This window comes from Pinus tabuliformis, chromosome 4_1 (assembly GCF_031772625.1).
Source record: "Pinus tabuliformis cultivar Carrire ecotype Pingquan chromosome 4_1, CPIR1, whole genome shotgun sequence".
Lineage (NCBI taxonomy): Eukaryota > Viridiplantae > Streptophyta > Pinopsida > Pinales > Pinaceae > Pinus > Pinus tabuliformis.
This window is the reverse complement of record NC_142303.1, coordinates 702067563-702091586: the sequence shown is the minus strand read 5'-3', so window position 1 is coordinate 702091586 and position 24024 is coordinate 702067563.

Genomic DNA, 24024 nt, shown 5'->3' with positions numbered 1-24024 from the left:
GGAAATAAGATTATGTGTAGATCTGAGGAATGTGAATAAGGTTTATCTTAAAGATAACTACCATTTATCCAAAATGGATCATATTTTGCAAAGGGTAGTGGGTTTTTCTAGAATTTCACTTTTAGATGGGTTTTCAGGATATAACCAAATCTTGGTTCACCCTAATGACTAAGAGAAAATTGTTTTTACAACACCATGGGGCACTTTTATGTACATCAAAATGCCATTTGGACTAAAAAACACAGGAGAAACCTTCCAAAGGGCAATGGAAATTACATTTTCCAAAGAAATTCATGATTTTTTTGTTATATATCTGGATGATCTAACTGTTTTTTCTAAATTAGATCAACAACACTTGGACCATCTCGGGCAAGTATTTTTAAAATGTAGAAAATATGGCATTTCTTTGAATCCAAAGAAGTCCTTATTCGGTCTAGAGGAAGGTAAACTTTTAGGTCACATAATTTCCAAGGATGGCATTCGAATTGACCCCTCCAGGATTGAAGCTATTCTATAGATACCTCATCCAACAAGTATCAAAGAACTTCAAGCTTTCCTGGGGAAGATAATTTTTTTAAGAAAATTCATTTCTAACTTAGCAGAACTCATTAGATTACTAAATAACATGCTAAAAAAGGATTCAAGTATCAAATGTACAGTAAAGGCCAAGCAATCATTTGAAGAAATTAAAATGGCCTTAACCAGAACACTAGTCCTCACCAGTCCACAATTTGATAGAGACTTCATCATTTTTTCTTTTGCATCAGAACACACCATAGCAACAGTTTTATTACAAAAGGATGATCAAGGATGTGAGAAACCTATAGCCTTTTTTAGTAAAGCACTCAAAGATGCATCATTAAAATGCAAAATAATGGAGAAATAAGCTTTTGCATTGGTAAAATCCATTAAGGACTTCAGACTCTACATACTATACTCTCATGTGATAGCCTATGTGCCTAATGCTGTTGTCAAAGACATCATAAGTCAAGATGGAATTGAGGGAAAAAGAGGTAAATGGATTGCTACCATCTTAGAGTATGATATAGAGATAAAACCTATAAAACTGATAAAAAGTCAGTGATTGGCTAAACTCATGGCAAACACTAATTGTCAAGCCCTGGACATAAATGAACTAGATAATGAGCAGGAGATGGCAACTCCACAAATAAACCAGGCCTTTTTAGACTCACCTTGGTATGCTGATGTTATTTATGTTTTACAAAACCTACAGGCTCCTCCAGGGTTATCTAGAACCAAGAATAGGTTTTTAAAAATGAAAGCTTCAAAGTTTTGTATCTTAGATAATACTCTTTTTTGGAAAAACCATGAAGGAATTTTATTGAATTGTCTATTAAAAGATGAAGTTAACAAGGCTCTCAAGGAATTTCATGCAAGAGACTATGGTGGACATCTCTATTAGAAGTCAACTATAGATAAAATCCTAAGGGCTGGATTCTATTGGCTGACCTTGTTTGCAGATGTGAAAAGATTTATAATTTCTTCCCAAAAATGTCAAATTTTTGAAGGCAAGAGAAAGTTGTTACCTTTACCCCTGAAACCCATTTCCACCGAGAAACCTTTCCAAAAATAGGGTCTTGACTTCATTGGAGAAAATCCATCCACCCTCTTCAGGCCAATAGAAATGGATACTCACTACCACTGACTATTTTACCAAATGGATAGAGGCCATCCCCTTCAAACAGGCCAATGACACAGTAATCATAGGTTTGCTAGAGACCAATATATTGTCCAGATTTGGCTGCCCAACTAAAATCATTACTGATAATGCTGCAGCTTTCAAGTCAAAGAAAATGATCAGTTTCTGTAACAAGCATCACATTACACTAGGCCATTCCACAACCTACTACCCTCAAGGGAATGGACTAGCAGAATCTTCCAACAAGAGTTTCATTAATATCATCAAAAAACTGTTAGAAGAAAATAAGAAAACTTGTTGCATTATGGGCAGACAAACTTACAACCAAAAAATCCATTGGAACTAGTCCTTATGAGTTAGCATATGGCATGGAGGCTGTCTTTCCTTCATCATTAGGAGTTCCTGTCATGAAAATACTCCAAGAAGCTCAAGTGGAACCTAATGATATTCAAAGAAGGATAAACCAGACTATCAATTTATAGTAGACCAGTGAGGAAGTGTACCAAAGATCCCAAGTGTTGAAGGAGAAACTTAAGAAGATATTTGACAAAAGAAGCAAGGCAGAAGATTTCTACCTTAGAGATAAAGTATTAAGATGGGATTCCAGAAGAGATGATAAGGGGAAACATGGGAATTTTGACTTCCTATGGAAATGACCATACATCATCTATGCTTTCAAAGGAAACAATGCATATTTTCTTAAAGAGTTAGATGGTACAGAAGCCAAAGAAGGACTAGTCAATGGTCGGATGCTAAAGGATTACTTTGATCCTACTTACTAATGTTACCATGTTCTTCATGTACATATTATATCCTTTGTAATGGCATAGTGTTAATTGGACAGTAAGATTTTGAGTTGTAACCCGAAGACAAGAACCAAAGCTTCAGAAGTATCACTGTCATACATACAATAAAGCAGCAAGGAAAAGAAGATTGCAGAGCATAGTCAAAGTCATTTAGAGGCCTCTGATCTACTGTTCTTGACTTTCCACCAGGGAAAGCCATCCCCAAGTGGAGTCACTGTTATGCCCCTATACCAATAGGTGTCATATATCATGATAGACTTGATTTAGCTTTATAATATGTTCATACGTTTACTTGTTGCAAAGGTTTTCCAAATTTGTAAAAAATCAAAAAATTTTAAAAATGTAAAGAGGGTATACCCTAAAAGAAAAATCAAAGGGTGAAAAGAAATAAAAATATGGTAAAAAAATGAAAGAAAATGAACCCCAACAAAGAGAAAGACTAGGAAAGTGTGCAAGTCTAAATGCCACTACTTTTTTACTTTTGTATAATAAACAATTGTGTGAAGTTTTTCACCTATGTCACAATTGATGAATAGTCAAACAGTTTAAGCTTGACTAGTTCATATTTTCAATTTTATGTTGTAGAAATAGAGAATAAATATCTGACCAAACAGTTTAATCTTGGCAGATAAGTAGATAGGTAGAGTGAAAAAATGATCTCAACAATTTAATCTGAGCCCTTAGATGTAATAAGTATAGACTTAGATAGGCATCGCCATGTAAAATAAAAGAAAGTTTGATAAGGGTTTGCTAGTCTAAGTGCACCCTAATAAAGAACTGAAAATGCTAGGTTAAGTAGGTAGGGTAGGTAGATGATGGTTGCAGAATAATATGTGGTGAATGATAAGTTTGAATGTGTAAATATTTTACTCTCATCAAAATGGAAAATGCATGTATCACATGAAAGGCACATTAAGCAAGCAAAGTAAAAAATAATTAACTTCCCTACCCATTTCCCCTAAATTTTCATTAATTCCCCCTAAGTGCCAAGGTATCTATCAAATTAGAGGGGCTCAGAGCATTTCTCTGACTTTTGGAGGGACCGGACCCTCGGCCCAATAATCTATAATACCTTAAATTACTTAAGCCCATTCATCAATGATCACACCCCTTCATAAGTCATTCATTCCCTTTATAAAGTTTTTTCCTAAGTAAAATCCTATTTTACTTAGGGAAATTGAAATATTTTCCAAAAAAACCCTCATTTTTCACTTAGCCTAAGTTTTAAACATATACATGAAAATGGTTCAAACTTAGAGCATATTAACTTTTAACTTATATTATTTAATTTCCCTATAGAGGTTACCCACTCCCGTATTATCATAACTATGTAAAATCCCCAAATTCTTTTGTATCTTGCCCCTCGGTTAAATATAATTGTAATAGAGTTAATAAATGGGATTTATTAGTTAAAATATAACTAATTAAGAACCCCGACCCCACCATGCTAATATAAGAATTAATTAACCATCATGGTTAATTAATAACGTGTACCACCAATCACATCGCCCCCGCTATAATTATAAACCTTTAATTATGTCGGGCTCACCCTTCATGTTATGCTCTTAACCTGCAAAGCGATACCCAAACAGAGAATATGCGAAGAAAAAGATACCGAGAACACAAAATATGCGAAGAAAATATACCCAGAGCACAGAATAGCAATGATTTTATTATCCAGAGAGAAATGTTCACAGGCCTCTTCGAGGGGGCAACCTCCAATAGAGCAGAGCTCGATTACAAAACAAGACACAATACTCCTCGCAGGGAGTCTCTATACTTTATATATGACTCATACATGCAATACCACGAGCCAATATCGTGGATTTTATTAATACTATCTATCTAATACTACTGCCCATTTACCATCTAACTAATACTTCCGCCCATTTGCAACTAACTGTGGTCCCGTCATTAATTGCGGGTTAACCACTTACAATTATTAATATGGGCTTTATTGACTCTTGACTATGACGTGATCCCATGACATAAATAAGGGGGTTAGGGTGGGACCCTAACATGCCCTCCCCCTTAAGAATAGCCTTGTCCTCAAGGCTGAAGCTGCGGAAACTGCTGAAGAATAGCGGCTGGTTCCCAAGTTGCATCTTTCGGCGAGGTGTCTTTCCATTTGACTAGGACCTCCTTAATCACGCGGCCATGCAGGTGCTTGTCTCGTGTGTCTAGAACCTGTTCAGGTTGAAGCCAGATTGATCCTTCTTCATCCAATTCAGGTAGACTGGTTTGAACTCGGCAATTGTTCCCAATCACTTTCTTGAGGCACGATACATGGAAAACTGGGTGGATTTTTGCTGTAGGTGGCAAAGCCAGCTTATAAGCCACTTCTCCAATGCGCTGAAGTACTTGATATGGTCCGTAGAATTTTGGAGAGAGTTTTTGACAGCCCTTGTCTTTGAGTGATGTTTGCTTATATGGTTGCAGCTTCAAAAAGACCTGATCCCCTTCTTGAAATTGGCGCTCTGAGCGATGTTGGTCAGCCTGTTGCTTCATACGGTTCTGAGCTTGGTGAAGATTCTCGTGCAAGTGGGCCAGCATGGTTGCACGGTGTTGTAAGAGTTGATCCACTGCTTGTACTTTGGAGCACCCCGTGAGATAAGAAGTAGGGGACGACGGAAGTTGTCCATAGACTGCTTCATAGGGAGTCATTTTGGTGGTGGCATGATAGTTGGTGTTATACCACCATTCCGCCAGAGGTAACCACTGTGCCCAAAGGTGTTGTTTTTCTGAAGTGAAACACCTAAGGTAGGTTTCTAGGCACTTGTTGACGGCTTCGGTTTGACCATCTGTTTGCGGATGATATGAAGTACTGAGTTTGAGTTGAGTGCCTTGTATTCTGAAGAGCTCCGGCCAAAAATTACTGGTGAAGATTGGGTCGCGGTCGGACACAATCGAAGTGGGCATGCCATGCAATTTGAAGATTTGATCCATGAAAGTTTGAGCAACCAAAGTAGGTGTGAATGGTTGGGGTAGAGCACAGAAATGAGCATACTTCGATAGTCGGTCCACAACCACCATGATGACTGATTTGTTCCCAGACTTTGGAAGAGCTGTAATGAAATCCATGGAGACCTCCATCCAAATTGACGCCGGAATGGGCAATGGTTGTAATGTGCCTGGTGTGTTGACGTTTTCCCCCTTGTGGCGTTGACAAACATCACATTCTGCTACAAAAGTAAGGATGTCCTGTTTCATGCCGGTCCAAAAAAATGATCTTCTGGTGCGAGCGTATGTCTTCTGAAAGCCCGAATGTCCTGCAATGGGAGAGGAGTGCAATTCTGCCAAAATGCGACTTTTGAGGGTGGATGTTGGTGATATGACGACTCTGTCCTTGTAGCGAAGAATATCATTCTGCCACGAGTAGCCCTTGCTGGAATTAGGATCTGCCTGTAATTGAGAAATGAGTTGGGAGAGCTCAGGATGTGAAAACCATTCCCCACGAGCTTCTTCAATCCAGTCTGGAATGGGGAGGGATATTGCGAGCAGAGTACTTTCCTCCTCAAATTGGCGTGACAATGCATCTGCTACCCTGTTGTCTTTCCCTTTTTTTGTAAATGATCTCATAATCATAACCCAGCATTTTGGCTAACCATTTATTTTGTTGGGGGGAAGATAGGCGTTGCTCCAAAAAATATTTAAGACTGTGATGATCTGTGCGGATTTGGAAACGTCGCCCCAACAAGTAAGGTCGCCAGGTCTCAACTGCATGTAAGATGGCCATCATTTCCTTCTCATAGGTAGATTGGCCCAAGTTCTTCCCACTTAGTTGTTGGCTAGTGAAGGCCAATGGTCGCCTTTCCTGCATTAAGACTGCTCCAATACCTGTTCCCGAAGCATCAGATTCAATGACAAATGTTTTGGTGAAGTCTGGTAGTGCTAAGACTGGAGTGGAACACATGGCGGTTTTGAGAGCGGTAAATGCCTGTTGTGCTTCTTCGTTCCAGAAGAAGGAATTTTTCTTGAGAAGTTGCGTCAGGGGCTTCGCTATGCGGCCATAGTTGCGGAAAAATTTACGATAATAGCCTGTGAGACCCAAAAATCCTCTCAAGCTTTTCAAGGTCTTAGGTTGAGGCCATTCTTGCATTGCCTGGATCTTTTTGGGATCAACCTTGACACCTTCACGGCCCACAATGTGGCCTAAATACTCAACTTCTTCCATGCCAAACGCACACTTAGACATTTTGACAAATAGTTTATGCTTGCTGAGCAGTTGCAAGAGGATATCTACATGCTTAAGATGTGCCGCCCAGGTGCCACTATAGATGAGGATGTCATCGAAGAAGACCAGGACAAATTTTCCGAGATATGGTCTGAGGAGGTGATTCATAAGGCTCTGAAAAGTAGAGGGGGCATTACAGAGGCCAAATGGCATGACCAAGAACTCATAATGGCCTTCATGAGTTCTGAAAGCTGTCTTGGGAATGTCAACTTCCTTCATGCGAATTTGGTGGTAGCCTGAGCGAAGATCCAATTTAGTGAAGAATTGAGCCCCATTGAGTTCGTCCAGCAAATCGTCAACCACTGGGATGGGAAATTTATCTTTGATTGTTAACTTATTGAGGGCCCTGAAGTCTGGACACATCCGCCACTCCCCATCTTTCTTGAGGACCATGACGACTGGCGATGAGTAAGGACTAATACTAGGACGAATGACACCTCCTTCCAACAATTCCTTGATGATTTTTTCTATTTCATTCTTTTGGGTGAACAGATGTCTGTATGGCCGCACATTTGGGGGTTGGGCCCCTGGGACCAATGTGATGCTATGATCATGTTCCCCTCGCGAGGGTGGAAGCTCATGAGGTTTGTCAAAGACCGTCCGATGTTTATTCAAAATCTGTTGCATCTCAGGATGAATTGGCGAAGACATGGTATCTACTACCTGGATGGCATTAAATTGAGCTACTACTCCATGATGGCCCTTTTTTAACAATTTTTCCATACGATGCGAGCTTATGATCGAAGGGTCTCCCGCTTGTAGCCCACGGAGGGTATGTGTGTAGTCGTTCTGCTTAAAACTCATATATAACTCCTGGAAATCCATTGTGATTGGCCCAAGAGTGCGGAGCCATTCCGCACCTAGGACAATGTCGCAACCCCCCATGTGTATTGCAAACATGTGGGTTTTTAATTGATAATCCCCCATTTGAATTTTGACATTTTCACAGCGACCTTCACATTTCATTGTGCCTCCATCTGCAATCTGGACTTGGAAGTTAGAAACTGCTCGGACATAACAATGTGCTGCTTCAGCGATCTTTTGGTGGATGAAATTATGGGTACTTCCACTATCAATCAAAACTATTACTGGCCGATGTTTAAGAAAACCCCTGATTTTGAGAGTTTGAGGTGAAGAAATTCCTGCCAATGCATGTAGCGAGATCAGTGGTTCATCATATACCATCTCCTGTTGGTTAGCTTCTTCGGTCGCCTCTGGTTCCTCAAGTGGTGGATCTTCCTCGGTGGAGCTGTAGTCAGTGGCATCTATTTGAAAAAACTTGTGCTCTTTGCATTTATGACCCGGGGAATATTTTTCATCACAGTAGTAACATAGTCCTTGCTTCCTTCTTTCGGCCATTTCTGCAGGTGACACCTTTTGAATCTTAAGTGTTTGGGTCATATTGGGAGCCTGTGAGGGACGACCTTTAGCGGGAAAGTTGGGGCGGCTGGACTGAGCTGCTAATGCCCGTTCCACCTTACGGGCTACCTGGCAAGCTTCGTTCCATGTGGGGGGGTGGTGGAGTAGAACCTGAGCTTTGATGGCTTCTTTAAGACCGCTGATAAAGCATTCCATGTAGAATTCATCTGTGAGACCCTTAGTGCGAAAGGCTAAGGCTTCAAAAGCGGTAATATATTCATCCACTGTACCCGTCTGTCGGAGCTTAGTGAGACGCCCCAAAAAAGAGTCTTCCTGTTCAAAGCGATTTCGAAGAGCTTTGGTAAATTGGCCCCAATTCTTAAATTATCCATTGCAATGCTGATACCATTCCTTCCATTGCCATCGTTCACTGTCCAAGTACATGGTGCCCACCATAAGCTTAGTCCCCTCATCTATGATATGATTCAATTGAAAATACTGCTCCATTTGTGCTAGCCATGCGGACGTGTGAGAACCGTCAAATTTATGCATATCCAACTTGGGAGGTCTCTGATTGGGTGGTGGATGGGTGTGCCAGACGTGAGGAGAGTGGCTAGACTCCCCCTCATGGTATTCATGACCCTTATACGCCTCCTCGTGGGCTGGCTCCTTGCCCTTGTCCTGTATTAGGCATTCTAATCCTTTAAGATGATTTTCGATCCTTGCCATCGTAGAGTGGAGGGAGTGCACTTCTTCTTCTATTTTTTCTATCCTTTCAGTGGCCATTGCTTGAGCGCGAGTTTCTACCATACACCCGTCTGACGAAATTTGGGACCGCTGAAAATTTTTTTTTACTAAGAATTGAGTGGTACCACCTTGCTCAGCTCGTCGTCCTGATTCTGATGGGCTAGGTCACCAATAAGCGCCCTGGAAGATCTCAGACTTTTTTTTTTTTTTTGAAAACTCCTAACGGAGTTTTACTCCTTCCTGATCAATACTGCAGTCGCCAAATCCTCAAACTGTCAATGCCGCCAAAAGTCCTGCGAAAATCATATTCAGGTACAGGAACCCGTCGCAACTATTCCAATCTGGTGGATCTGAGATATCTGAATGGTGGAACAACTGCGGCTGCTGATCTGGAATATCCGATTTGGTGGATCTGAGAGATCTGAATGGTGGAACAACTGCTGCTGCTGATCTGGAATATCCGATCTGGTGGATCTGAGAGATCTGAATGGTGGAACAATTGCTGTTGCTGATCTAGAATAGATGATGTGTGATCCCCCGATAGAAAGGGAACTATGGTCTTGGGGAGTGTCAGGTGCTACAGATCGCAATATACATAAGGGTCTGACAGTAGTTCTCGGCCCAATGTTTCAGGGCTCTAACTAAGGAGGATCGACCGTACCCTTAGCCGTACAACCCGACTACCCTATCGTATGGGCGAGTAATCTCTCCGAGTGATGTTCTCGGTGTACTGTAGCAACAAGACGGCCGAAGGTTTATCTATGGCGAGGTTTCAAGGGAGCTAGGGGGCTTCCTATATACCCAGAGGGTACGTGGAAGACAGTCCGTGCGCGGTTCTGTTTGATGCACTACTACTCGAAGGGGTACCCACAGGGGTTACAAGGGAGTCCAACAGACGTGACCACCTCTTGTATTTCCTGCGTGCATGCCTCCCCAAATCCGCAGGTTTATGCGCTTAACGACAGATCCCGTGGTTTAAAGATGCCGGAACACGTCTCTAGCCTAAAAATTTTTTTTGCTAAATTTGGAGATCCCACCAAGCCCTGGAAAGTGCTCTAATACTACTTGTTATGCTCTCAACCTGCAAAGCGATACCCAAACAGAGAATATGCGAAGAAAAAGATACCGAGAACACAAAATATGCGAAGAAAATATACCCAGAGCACAGAATAGCAATGATTTTATTATCCAGAGAGAAATGTTCACAGGCCTCTTCGAGGGGGCAACCTCCAATAGAGCAGAGATCGATTACAAAACAAGACACAATACTCCTCGCAGGGAGTCTCTATACTTTATATATGACTCATACATGCAATACCACGAGCCAATATCGTGGATTTTATTAATACTATCTATCTAATACTACCGCCCATTTACCATCTAACTAATACTTCCGCCCATTTGCAACTAACTGTGGTCCCGTCATTAATTGCGGGTTAACCACTTACAATTATTAATATGGGCTTTATTGACTCTTGACTATGACGTGATCCCATGACATAAATAAGGGGGTTAGGGTGGGACCCTAACACTCCATTAAACTTCTGCCACCTCATCTACCCGATAGTCGTCCGATCAAGCCCCACAGATCTGACGATTGTTGTGCATATTGCATAGCACTCCTAGACCAAACATTAGCGCGCGATGGCGAGCGGTTTTCTGAACAATGCCATTTCCATGTGTCACTTATCATATGGAATTGTGCGGTCGCGCCCAAATACTGCCTCCCTTCCATTACTAGTGCGATAAAAACTGCTTACCACCTCCTGCTAACGACAAAAAAACAAATCTTTTTCCCACTGATGCCAGTTGTCCAAATCCCGAAACCCGCCAAATTTTTGACTTTGTATAAAAAACAAAAGTAATCAGTTTGTCATCCTATTCTACAAACGCATGCATGCAGCAACCTGAACATTGAAATCAACCTAATTGTGTACCCAACCACCAACCACCTTCAAAACTTGCAGTCGATGCCACTCAGAGTTTGCCATTACACCCAGTGAACCTGCATTCTATTGCCCTCCCTAAAAACAGGTATTTACTAGCTTCCCGTCAAGAAAGCTTGTGAATACTTTCTTTCTGTGAAATTAATTGAAAAAACCCCCAAATTTCACTATAATTCAGTTGCTGCACTTGAAATTAAAGTTCCCCAGACCCTCTGTTTCACCAATTTTACAAAGAAAACCCCAATTTCCAATCTAAATCCACAAGAACCAGAATGGAAACCCCTGTTGCCCTAAATATTGCACCTATTACTACCCCCCATCGTGATTTGGACTATCTGCCCCTAGCAGATAAATATTTTCAAATAAAAGGCATGACCACTTGTTACACAAAAATATCGTCACCATGATTATTTGCAGTCAGTATGAGTCTATCATCACTTGTACTGTCCTCCTAAGCAAGTCTCAGACCTCAGCTCTTCAATCAAGCTTTGAAAATGAGAGAAAGACATTGAAAATCAACAAAGCTCTAGTTCCGCACTTTCTCTCACTATTGCCTGCGGTCCCGCACCTCCTGTTTACAAAAACTGCGGACCGGCCCACTCTATCCCTAAAGGTGTGGGTGTGGACCCCTATGAAAGTCAAAAAGGCAAAAGTTTATTCTTAAAAACTCACTTTGGGTTAATTCTAGATTATTCTAGAAGGAATTTTGACGTGGATTGACCGCTCTTACGTGGTTCATGCATCCTAAAAGAGAAGGAGCTAATCCCTTGATGAGAGGAGCTATCCCTTTGAAGGAGGGCTTTATCCCTTTGAAGGAGGACCTAGTAACTTCCCTCCATTTCACTATAAATTAAGGCATTGGGCTGGTTGCTAGAGAGGTTAGAAGCTGAACATTTTTGAGGGTAAATGCTGGTGAAATTAAGACTTCCTAGTTGAGCTTGAGAGGAGAGATCACATACCTTTTTGGCTTCATTGGGAAGAGAGTGAAACTTGTCAAAGTATAGGAGACTTCTTGTTGGACCCTGGGAGGAGCTTGTACAGCGTCAAGGCACAGGTTGTAAAGTTCTTCTTTGATTTGAATTAATACAATCAGATTCATTTTTCTCAACAAAGTGTCTCATGTCATTTGTTTCATGAATTCCTTGACTTACATGTTAAATATGTTTTATGATATTGGCTTTTCAGGTTCTATTTAATTTGTTTGCTTGTTTGTGTTTGCAGATTCGCGACAAGGCAGCTCATTTGGATCGAAGGAGCGAGGCTTCCACAAACTTGCGTTAGACCCAAGGTAGGCCTAAAAACACTTGTTTGCCTTTGTTTATAAATGCATATGTAGAGAAAGATAGTTTGTGATTGGTTTGCTTGTCATTAGGTCTTCTTTAGATTATAGGAAGGTCTATCTTATCCGCAAGATCGACTCATTCCGTGTGACAAAATGGCGACTCCACTGGGGACTTGATTTTTTCCTTGTTTTTACTTTGACCTGAGAAACTGTGTTTTTGTTTCTGTTTTTGGCTTGTTGTGTGTAGAATTGGGTAGAAATAGTAGATCCAGGGTTATTTTTTATTTTTCATAGCTTTGGGAGAGGACCGCACCCTAGCCTTTTGACACAGTGCGTACTTATCCGCACTTTTGCTTTTAGCACAGAGCGGTACCACACCTGTGTTAACTGTGGGCCTGTGGACCCTGTCAAAATTTTGAAAAACCTAAGATTTCCTCTGTTAGTCAGCTTAGTTTTTGTTTAGAAGTTATTATCCACTGCCCAGACCTGCATATAACCTGTCAGAAGCTTTCCTTAGGTTGATTTCATTGGTGTTAGGGTTTCAGGTGAAATTCCTAGGAGTTTTTCTTGTTGGGTTTGTTTTTCATTTTGGTCTTGTAGTAGCTCTGAGCTTAGAAGCTATAGGGACCTCAGATCACCTTGGTTTCTACTAGCCTTCTTATGAGTCTGACCATTTATGAAATCTACCCTTGTTGAGGAATCCACTTTGTGTTTTCTCTTTACAAAAATTCGAAAAGCTTGTGCTTAAAAGTTTGGATTTTCATTTTTAAAAAGAAAACAAAATTGGTTGTTTTTGACTGATTTTTTATTCTGCATAAATTGGTCCTTAGTTTACATCTAGCTAAGTAAAACATCCTTAAAAAAGACATCTTGTAGGCTTTGACTTCAAATAGGTTTTTATAATTTATAGATCTCAAAGTTAGTCGTTTGCATAGTTTTGAGTGTTTTATGAACAAAATAAAAAATCTCTTTTGGAAAAAGTTTGTTTTTGTAGTGGTTGAATGCTTTGAAAAGAAAAGGGAATTTTTTGTGAAAATAACTAGTTGTCTCATTTTGAGTGCATTGGAAAGGACAAAAACTCTTCTTTTAATTTGTTTGTTAAGAAAGATTTGTGTTTACAAAGTATTTGCATTCTCAAACTCTTTCCTAGCTAGAAGTTCATCGAAGGGAAAAGATTGTTTAAATCATCTTAGGTGCATTTTTAGTGATTTTGAGTCGAGTCTTCATAGCACGAGTTTCATCTCCGCACCTTTTGACTTAAATAAAAACCAATAAAAATAACGCTTAAAGTAAAATTCATCTAGTAACATTTTTATTTCTAGGGCTCTAATACACCAATGTAGCTTAGGCTAGTGTCTTGGAGTAGGAGAGTAATTAACTCTCCAAGATAGTAAAAACAAACGAGTAGCTGTATCTTGCGGTAGGGAAGAAATCCATTTGTTGCATTTATGCTCTAGGAAAGCTCCTCTTAAAGGAGAAGCATGAGATCGTGTCCCAACCAGTGTGGGAATCAATCCTTCCTCATTGGGAACGACGCCAGATATTCACGTATTAAAAATGGTAAACCTCGGATTAACCATTGTCGAGGAGCCTGGGGTCACTTGTTGGTAAACCTTGGATTATGTCAAGGAGCCTTCAAGGGGATTGAGCTTGCTACTCTGCCCTTGCGTGCATATCGGATCGTAGACTGTTCCCCCAGGTATATTTGCTTCAGTTGGTAACCTTAGTGGCCATATTCTTTAGGATTCTTCCTAAGGTGACAGTGGTGGGAAGATCCCACTATACCTGGAGCAGACGTTGGCTAGACTCACTTGGATTTTCTGGGGGTTTTTCTTCACTCGAGACGGTTAAGTGGAGGAACTTGTGCCAGTCTATTCATTAAGCAGGTTGCCGGGGTAACTGTTCCAACTGCCATTTCTGTATTGAACTCTGCGACGTTGGATTTCATCACCAACTAGTGTTTTAAGTACGGAAAGTTACTGTTTGTGTGTGTTTGATCTCCTAGATTCTTTAGGCGTGTGATTCAAATTTGTTTGGTTCTTTAGAGGCTTTAGGTGGTTTTCATTGAGATTTTACTTTGTTTGCATGTGAAGTAGTTAAAAGTTTTTAACTGTGGCTAAATTACCGAGGAAGTCCCGTAGACTTTGGGGCCAACCTCCTGAGTTTTCACCAAGCCAACCTGAAGGGTTGAAAGTCCTCGTAACTCCTAGAGACAGTAGAGTTGGGTCACCTGAAGAAGGAGAGTCTTCTTTGGTGGTACATGCTGATTTTCAAGCTTTAGTAGCAGATTATAATCCACAATCAGTGTCTGTTTCCAAAGTTACTGGTAGCTTTTCATCTACTAGTGATATAGGTGAGGAACCTGAAATATCTGAACCTGAAAGTGAATTTGTTGCTACTCCGACATCGGGGTTTGCTTCTCCAGCTTCTAGTAGTCCTGGTTCACCTAGGGTAGAAAGAATAATCACCCAAAATCTTCCTTCTGGACTTATATCTATCGAAGAACTTGCTACTCCAGAAGAAGAAGTAGGCATCCTTATCCCTGAAAATCAACCTGCTATTGAGCTAAGGGAGTGTGAATCAATTTTTTACAGTCCACCTAGGAGTAGTGCTTGGTATCTTTCTTTGACTAATTTCTTAGAAAACCCAGGGTTAAGTTTTTCACCACCTCGTGTTCCTTATCACCCAACACATAGAGGTTATTATCCTCCATTAAATATGTCAAGACAGTCGTCCATGTTTACTCAATCGCCCGAATCCTTTTTGTACAACGGTCCTTCTGTTCCCTCTGGGTATCAGTCACTTTCTAGTACCTTTTCGGGAGCATCTCCTCAACCCATTGAACAAGGGTTATTAACTGGAAGCAATGGTACTAAGCCGTTGAGCGTAGAAGATATTCTCATGATGTCAGGTTCTATTCCCAATCCTCAACCTCAAGGTGGCCAGTTACCGCCTAGGGGGCAGCCTCAAAATCCTCAATTATCGCCTGGGGGGCAACCTCAAGGTACCCAATTTGCGCCTGGGGGGAAACCTCAAGGACAGTACATACCTACGGGATAGTACGTTCCTCAAGGTCAACCCCAGACTCAATATGTACCCCAAGGTCAACCCCAGTATCAATTTATACCTCAAGGTCAACCCCAGTATCAATACGTGCCTCAAGGGTATCAACCCCAAGGTCAGTACTCGAACCAAGGTTTCCAACCACCTTCCGGTCAATCATATGTTCAAGGAACGGGAAATGTACCTTTGAATTATCAATCCTACCCTCAACCCGGTTATGGTCCTCAATATTCTCAACCTGTTATGGGTCCGTACCCCGGAATGAATTTAGTGTGGGATCCATCGCAAACTCAACAAGTGTTGCAACCAAATGTACAGTTGTCATCTCAAACTGGACAACCCTTAGTTTCTGGTACACCCCAGCAACCTGTCCAGTCTAATATTCAAACTTTTGTACCTTCGATAGTTTCTCAGCCTGGGCCTAGTACGCCTCGTACTCCGCCTCAAACGACTGCTGCAACTGTCGCAACATCTGTTCAATCTACCCCACCTACTTCCGGAGTATCGACAACTCTGGTTTCTACTGTTCCTGTATCTACTCCTCAGACATCTTTACCTTCGTCTGGATCTACGATTCAAACTTCAGTTCAAATGCCTGTAGGACAACCTAGTTCAAGTACGGTTGTCACAAGTCAACCACAATTTACTTATCAACCGTACCAGGGACAGTACCAATTCGGTCTTGCTGTGCAGCAGCCAATCTATCAGTATCAATCGTACCCTGGGTACACATATCAACAACCTCAACAACCCCAGTACGGTCCGGTTAATCCTGATTTTTCAGGAGGATACAATATCCCAAATGCAATTCCTATTCCTAGTTATCCTGAATATCCTCCTCCTGGGGCTGGTCTCATGACCCAGAGTTTTAGGGACCCTAATCATCAGTTACCATTTATCGCAACTTTGGACTTGCCTGACTTGTCATGCCTAACGAACGATCCCATTAATTATCTTCCGTTTTGGCCACCAATGCCGAATAAGTTGCCTAGTGATATTCCTAAGTTCGAAGGCAAATCAGGAGAGGACCCGTCGAACCATGTGATGACATATCACCTCTGGTGTGCGTCTAACTCCATTTCAAATGATTCAATCCATCTAAGACTTTTCCAGTGCACTCTAATTGGTCTTGCGGCCAAGTGGTACATCGAGTTACCGCAAGGCACTTTTTGTAATTTTAGTTAGTTAGCTACCTCGTTTTTAACTCATTTTCAGTTGTCAGTCAGATATGACAATAGCACGGAATTACTAACTTCATTAAAGCAATCGACGTCCACGTACATTTCAGATCATATTAATGAATGGAGACGTCGACAGCGTTTAGTGAAGGTTTTTATTTCGGATCGATCTTGGCTGAGTGGTTTGTAAACTCTTTGTCACCAAAGATCACTGAAGATGTAGCTAAAACCAGAGTTGTTACTGAGGAGCAAGCAATTGCTCAAGCACAGTACCTTGACTTGGTCTATACTCAGTCAGGTACATTACATGAGAAAATCCCTGATATTCCCAAGCAAAATCAAATCGCTGCAGCTCCTTCGGGATCTCATGCCGCCGATGGTGTGATTGGTATGGCTAACACTAAAAGTAAGAAGAAGTCTTCCAAGAATTCTTCTCCTATCATAACCTTGCCTGATTCCCCGACAGGAGATTCTTCCGCGGAGATTTCCGCCGATATTCATGTTGTAGAGTCATCTACATCCAAATCAAAATCTGGTGGGAAGAAGAAAGGGAAGAAGAAGAATAAAACGAACAAAAATTCAAAGGAGAAACCTGAAAAATCGGAATCTAATGATGAAAAGCGTAAACCTCGTTACCCTTGTCTCATTTGTGACAACGAACATTTTAGAAGAGACTGCCCTCATTGTGCAGAGGTTGCGAAGATTGTCAAAGGTTCCCAAACACCTGCTGTTTTGAAGGATCCTTTTCCAAGTCAAGACAGTAAGATGATAGGTTCTTCCTCGAGTGCCAATGAAGAACCCATACTGATGATGTTCCATGTTAGGATTGCGACTCGATCACATGATTATGGTAGTAAAAGTCATGTTGATGGTAAAGAAGCAGAATCTTCTCATTCTAATCCATCAACCTCAGCTCCCGGTTCTGATCCACTACAAATCGAGAAACCTAATCCAGACTTGGTAATCAAACCGCCCGCCAAGGGTATACTTCGAAATTCAGCTTTCAATCCACATGCGAGAGCAACTCAGAACTATAACATTGCTGAGGATTTAGCTGTTTCACCATCAGTAATGTCGGCTTTGGAAGTGCTGCAATCATGTCCAGCACAGCGTAAATTACTTTTGTCAGCTATAGGAGCTGTTGACGTTCAAGACTAGAACCTAATATTTTTCGATCTACAAAATAGTACACTGCGCTTACCTCATCAAATGGCTTTCCAGATTCCAGTGATAGTAAAAAACTGGCCTATTCATCGGACTGTGATTGATGAGGGAGCCTCAACGTGTATTATGTCGATACAGTGTTGGAGATCGCTTGGTTCTCCTTCGTTAAATCAATCCCCGACGATTATAAAGGCCTTTGATGGCCGTGGGTTTCATCCTTTTGGCATTCTACAGGATTTTCCTATAGGGGTTGAAGGGAAAACCGTTAATCTAGATGTGGAGGTGGTTGATGCCCCTCTAGATTACAACCTTCTCTTGGGTCGAAGTTGGTCTTATGCTATGGCAGCTATCGTTTCATCGGTCTTTCGGGTTATAAAGTTTCCACATAATGGAAAGATCGTAACAGTAGACCAGTTGACTTACTTTTCATCTGACCCAGCCTCTTCTGAAAGTATTCAGCATGTCGGTAAAACGACTATCTCGTATAAGGATGTTGGAGTAGGACTAGTTAAAGATGTCGGTTTACTGGGAAATTTTCCTTTTCCTCCGATCAACGCATCGTATTCATTTGCAACCATTCATATGATTACGTCAGACACCATTGTTTATGATGATCCTTGGATCGTTCCTTCTGAATTTGAGATAGACTCATTTGGTGATGTCATGCCTTTGAGTCCATATGAAATTGCGTATGAGGTCGTGCAATCATTTACCGACCCATCTTCAACTGAAATTGACTTAATGAATGTGGTCTGTGAAGAATCACTTTTCACATCAAGCACGGATTCAATCACGTTTTCAGAACTTGTTCACTCTGATGAGCAAATTCATGAAATCCTATGTGTAGATGATTTACCATGGGAAGATCTCCATCACAGATCTTCATTTTTACCTAAGAATGATCGTTTTGAAAATGATTTTTCATCAATTTTTATGACTGAATATGTCAAGGAACCTCAGAATCCAATGAAACATCCTGATTCAGAGTTAAATTTGGGAAACATCTCTCGAAATATTCCTATTGACATTTCGGTTAAACCTGGAATTGTTGAGAACATTCATATAGGTGCCTCATGTACAGATGAAAAAATTCAAATATATAAGGCCCTATTTCAAGAATTCCACGATGTGTTTGCCTGGTCCTATGAGGAAATGCTAGGAATTGATCCTGCGATTGTTGTTCATGAGATCAAGACTTACCCAGATGCTAAACCTGTTCGGCAACGTTTGCGTCAGATTCACCCAAGAAAAGTTGCTGCAATTAAAGCAGAAGTTGAAAAATTACTCAAAGCAGGTTTCATTTATCCGATCCCGTTAACGGATTGGGTATCGAATATTGTTACGGTTAACAAAAAGCAAGGGACAATAAGAATATGTATCGATTATAGGGACATTAATCGAGCCTATCCAAAGCACAATTACCCAACTCCCTATATCGATCAAATCATTGATGATTGTGCCAGCAGCGAAATATTCTCCTTCATGGATGGTTTTTCTAGATACAATCAAATCAATATTCTACCTGCCGATCAACCAAAAACGGCTTTCATTTGTCCATGGGGGACATTTTCTTATTGCAAATTACCTTTTGGGCTCAAGAATGCTGGAGAAACTTTTCAAAGGGCCATGTCTTATGCGTTTCATGACATCAAGCACATTGTGCAACCCTATCTCGATGATTTTCCTGCTCATTCATTACATCGAGCTGATCACCTCGTCCATTTACGAGCAATCTTTATGAGGTGCAGGCATTATTGGATTCGGTTGAATCCACACAAATGTGTTTTCTGTATAGAAAAGGGTCGATTACTGGGGTTTGTAGTTTCAAAAGCTGGCATTCGCGTCGATCCCTCGAAGGTCAAAGCTATTGTCAAATTGCCTCCTCCTTCGAGTCTTCGCCAACTCCAAAGTTTGCAAGGGAAAGAAAACTTTTTACGACGATTCATTCCTAACTACGCCAAGGTTACAAAGGGTTTTACCTGGTTGTTGAAACAAAATACTCCATTCTATTGGAATGAGATAGCTCAGAAATCTTTTGATGCACTAAAACACGCGTTGACCCATGCACCGTTATTGCATCCTCCCAACTACAACCAGGATTACTTCTTGTATCTTGCCGCCTCTCATTCCACCATTGGAATGGTCTTAGTTCAGGAAGATTAATTCGGTACTAAGCATGTGATATATTACCTTAGTCGAACTTTAAATCCAATTGAGCTAAAATACTCACATGTTGAGAAATTGGCATTGGCAGCTATTCAAGCTGTCTAACGTTTTCGTCACTACATTTTACTACGTAAAACTATAGTAATTTCTGATTGCAACCCTATGATCTACATTTTGACCAAGAAATTGCTAGGGGGCAAGTACTCTAAATGGATTGTTATCCTGCAGGAGTTCGACTTGGAATTTGAAAAATCTAAGTCTAATAAATCTTTAGTTTTGCGGAGTTAACGTGTCACTTACCGCGTGCTGACATGGAAACTATGGCGGAAGAACCCATTGTGGACGAATCCTTGTTTCTAATCAATACTTTAGATCCATGGTATGGGGCTATCATCGTTTATCTCTAGACCCAATCCTTTCGGCCAAAAATTTCAAGGTCGGAACTTCGGAAAATACGATTTCAGTCCCAACAATTCAGGATTATTGGAGATACTCTTTATCGCCGTGGGGCAGACTCTGTTTTTCGACGTTGTTTAACTCACGAGGAAGCTGAAAGGGTTCTAAATGACTGTCACTTTGGAGCGTTTGGCGGTCATATGCCTGGGTATACCACAGTCCAAAAAATATTGCGCGATGGCTACTTCTGGCCATCTTTGTTTAAAGATTGTATTACCGTAGTACGAAAATGCCACAACTACCAAATTTTTTATTGAAAGATGTGCGCTCCGCCTGCTCCTCTCCACCCTATAATTTCTGTTGGTCCTTTTGCCAAATGGGGTATCGATTTTATTACATGTAACCCTCACTCGGACGGGGGGCATGCATATATCATCCTTACGGTAGATTATTTTACCAAGTGGGCCGAGGCGATGCCTACATTTGAGGCAGACGGTAAGACAGCTGTAATTTTCATGTTCAATTATATAATTGCTAGGTTTGGTGTCCCACAAGTGATTATCACTGATCATGGGCGTCATTTTCGAAACGTTATGATGACCGAACTTACAGGCCAGCTTGGTTTGCGTCACGATAGTTCAAATCCTTATTATCCACAAGCTAATGGTCTGGTTGAATCCATCAACAAAGTTTTAGTCATCATGATCTGGCGAATCATTGGGATTCATCGGTCGAATTGGCATAACATGCTATTTTCAGCGCTTTGGGCATATCGAACTTCAGTAAAAACATCAACAGGGTTCACTCCTTTCCAACTAGTTTATGGTCTGGAAGCTGTGTTACCCATTGAATGCGAAATCCCGTCATTGCAAATGGCCATCGAGTTACTTCCAGCCACTTCCAAAGAGGAAAAGCATTTTTTATACTTGGCTCAATTAGATGAGAATCGACATGATGTTGCATTGGCGATCGAGACTCATGCAAAACATATGAAAGCTCAGTAAGATCGAAATGTGACCCCTCAAAATTTTTCGGAAGGAGATCTAGTCTTAGTTTACGATCAAGCTAATGATAAGTTAGGCGCTGGAAAATTCGTTCCTATGTGGCATGGTCCCTATGGTGTCAAGCGAAAGCTAGCAAAAGGGGCCTATGAATTGGTAGACTTTGACGGGGACTCTTTGGGTAAACCCAGAAATGGTCTTTAGCTGAAGAGGTATTATGCTTAAAGAATGGGTATGGAGATTTTTTAGTTAGGGTAATTTTTCTTTCTAGCTGGTGTGTTTTAGTTTAAACAGTGTACTTAGCTTAGAGAGTGTTTTTTTCGTCATTATTCCTGCTTATCTTGGTTTTACTCTTGATATTGCAGATGTTGATGCCTCTCCAAACATACATTGGTTTCGCTGATGGTGTTTGTCGTAATACACGGAACATTTCTTCCGCAGCTTGGGTTATCTATTCACCCTCTGACGAGTTGGTATCTATGCATGGGGTAAGCCTCGGTCAAACAACGAACGACATTGCCGAGTATAGTGCAGTGATTGAGTTATTATCTGAATCTATTTCATTTGGGATTCAGAGTTTGATAGTGAGGTTAGATTCTGAACTCATTGTATTACAGCTTAATAGAGTGTATGCCATTAGAAATCCAGTGTTATTAAGATTATTTTTGAGAGTGCATCTCTTAGAACGTGAATTTGATTATATTGAGTATCAGCATATTCCAAGATCTTTAAATACATTAGCAGATGCAATTTCTTCTTGAATGTTAAGTAGACATTTGCAATAATCATACATGTAAATTTAAAACCATTCCATAACATGATTTACAAGATAAGTCGGTAATAGTGATATATATATATATATATATATATATAGGAGTGTGTCAGAAATACATCGTCCTCGATCATAGGTTGAAAAACACCTTATGATCAGCAAAAATGATAAGTACAAAAAACAAAAATGTCATATGTGCCCACAATAGGCGATCATCCTATCACTGGTGATGATCTCGATAAGAAACCACTGCACTGGCCACCTTGCAAAGGAACCTCCTAAACGGTCCTGGGACCCCAATCACATAGCGCTGAAGTCGACAAGGAATGTCATCTATGTTGGTCTCCGGAATATCTCCTGTCAAGCGCTCTAGATGACTCTCCAACTCGTCCAAAACCTCTGCTGATTCGTCCTGTGGGGCTGGCGCGGCTGCAACTGGTTGTTTCCTCTCATAAGGCCGGAGAGCAGCTGGTCGCTGTAAACCCACATCTGCATTTGAAAGTTTTACTATCAGTTTTGGGACGATAGAAAAATAATAAAAAAATTAAAATAGGAAAATGTTGAAAATGATTTTACCTGAGTCATTCCATTGCTCTCCTGGTGGAAGAGCCATGTCTGGGTCACCATGAAAATCTACCCCAGCGTAAGGGAAGTCCTGAATAGAAAAAACCTGGTTTTCCAACCACTGGAAATACTCAGGTTTGAATCGAACAACCCTCGTCCCCTCGTCCGGATGATGGGCCATAACTGCGACCCATTGCATCAGTTTGGGCTCTCGAGGAAGCCCAGCTCCAACAGTAAGGTGCTGCGGGATCAACATGGGAAACCTCTCCAGACCAAAGCTCACAACCAAAGCCCCATAACCAAAGGTCTTTAGTTGTCCGTTCTTGGCTCTGGTCAGTTGGCCTTTTACATTGGCCAACACAGCATCGCACCAGTTGAAGATGGTGCCTCGAAAGCAATCAACTGCCATTCGCATCTGGGATCCGGTGGCAATAAGTATTACGACACTCCCGCAAATTCTGGTGATAGTAAATGCGATCACCATGAGTTCAGGAAGGGATATGGTTTTTATGTCTATCCCTTTGTCTCTAGCCTGGCTGTTGCAGAACTCTAGCCGGAGGCTATCGACAGACTGGCCACCTGGCCTAGTCCCGAATAGAGTCAAGTATTCAACTCCCTTAGGAAAACCAGTCAAGAAATATATGTCTACCGGCTCGATTTCTAGCTGGTGGCCACCAATGAAGAAGCACTGGTCCTGTATGCTCCATCTGTCAACCAGCCACTGTAAGAAATCCACCTGGGCCCTCATGCCAGGTATGGCCCAGAATTTGTACAAGCCGCAGGTCTTCAATGCATCGATCGAAGGTTGGTGATTCAACGCGGCTAGATCCATGTCCTCATGCTCTTGTTCACGCCAATCTAGCATGATGTACTCTCTGCATCCAATAAAAGATAAATTAGAATGCTAGAAATTAATTTATTTGGGTCAAATTTGAGAATTTTTTGGTTAAAAACCTTTGCTGTGGGGACCGCACCCTCTGGGTTAGACACAGTGCGTGGGTCCGCACCTTGCCTACATGGAAGGTGTGGACCCCTGACTTTTTCCCCATTGAGAAAAAGTCGGGGTCTGCGGGCTAGCAGTGTTACGCCTGTGGGCCCCCGCGCGCATGTTTTAAGCCTAAAAACCCTCCAAAAAATGAAATAAAAACCTAAAACAAGAAATGAAACGGTTAAAAATGAAGAGTAGGATGATGTGGATTACCTGGAGAAGACGACGTTTGATTCCGACGGTTGGATTTTCAACAATCTTCACGGGAAGTTTTCTGAACAAAAGCACTATTTTCTCACCCAAAACTCAAACAGTAAAAATGAATTAATGAAAGCCCTTTTTATAAGTTTTTTGAGTAAATAAATTTCAAATTTGTTTATGTTTCACTTTGGAAAGGTATTTTTGAACATTTTTATCCATTTCAAACAGGTATGAGTAATGTTTGCATTTTTGTTCAGGATAACGGATTATTCAGGTGAAATCTATCATTTTCGATGAAAAAACATGTAGAGTCACCTTTAAGCTCTTTTTTGACTCCTGAAACATGAAAAGATTGCTGAGTTTTTCTTTTAAACTCATTAAAATGGAACTAAAAGACTGTCCACTTACTGCTCTTTTCTGACCGTAAAAACATGAAAAGATTACCAGATTTTTGTCGTTTCAAATTCGATATTGGTTATAAAACGACGTGTCGTTGA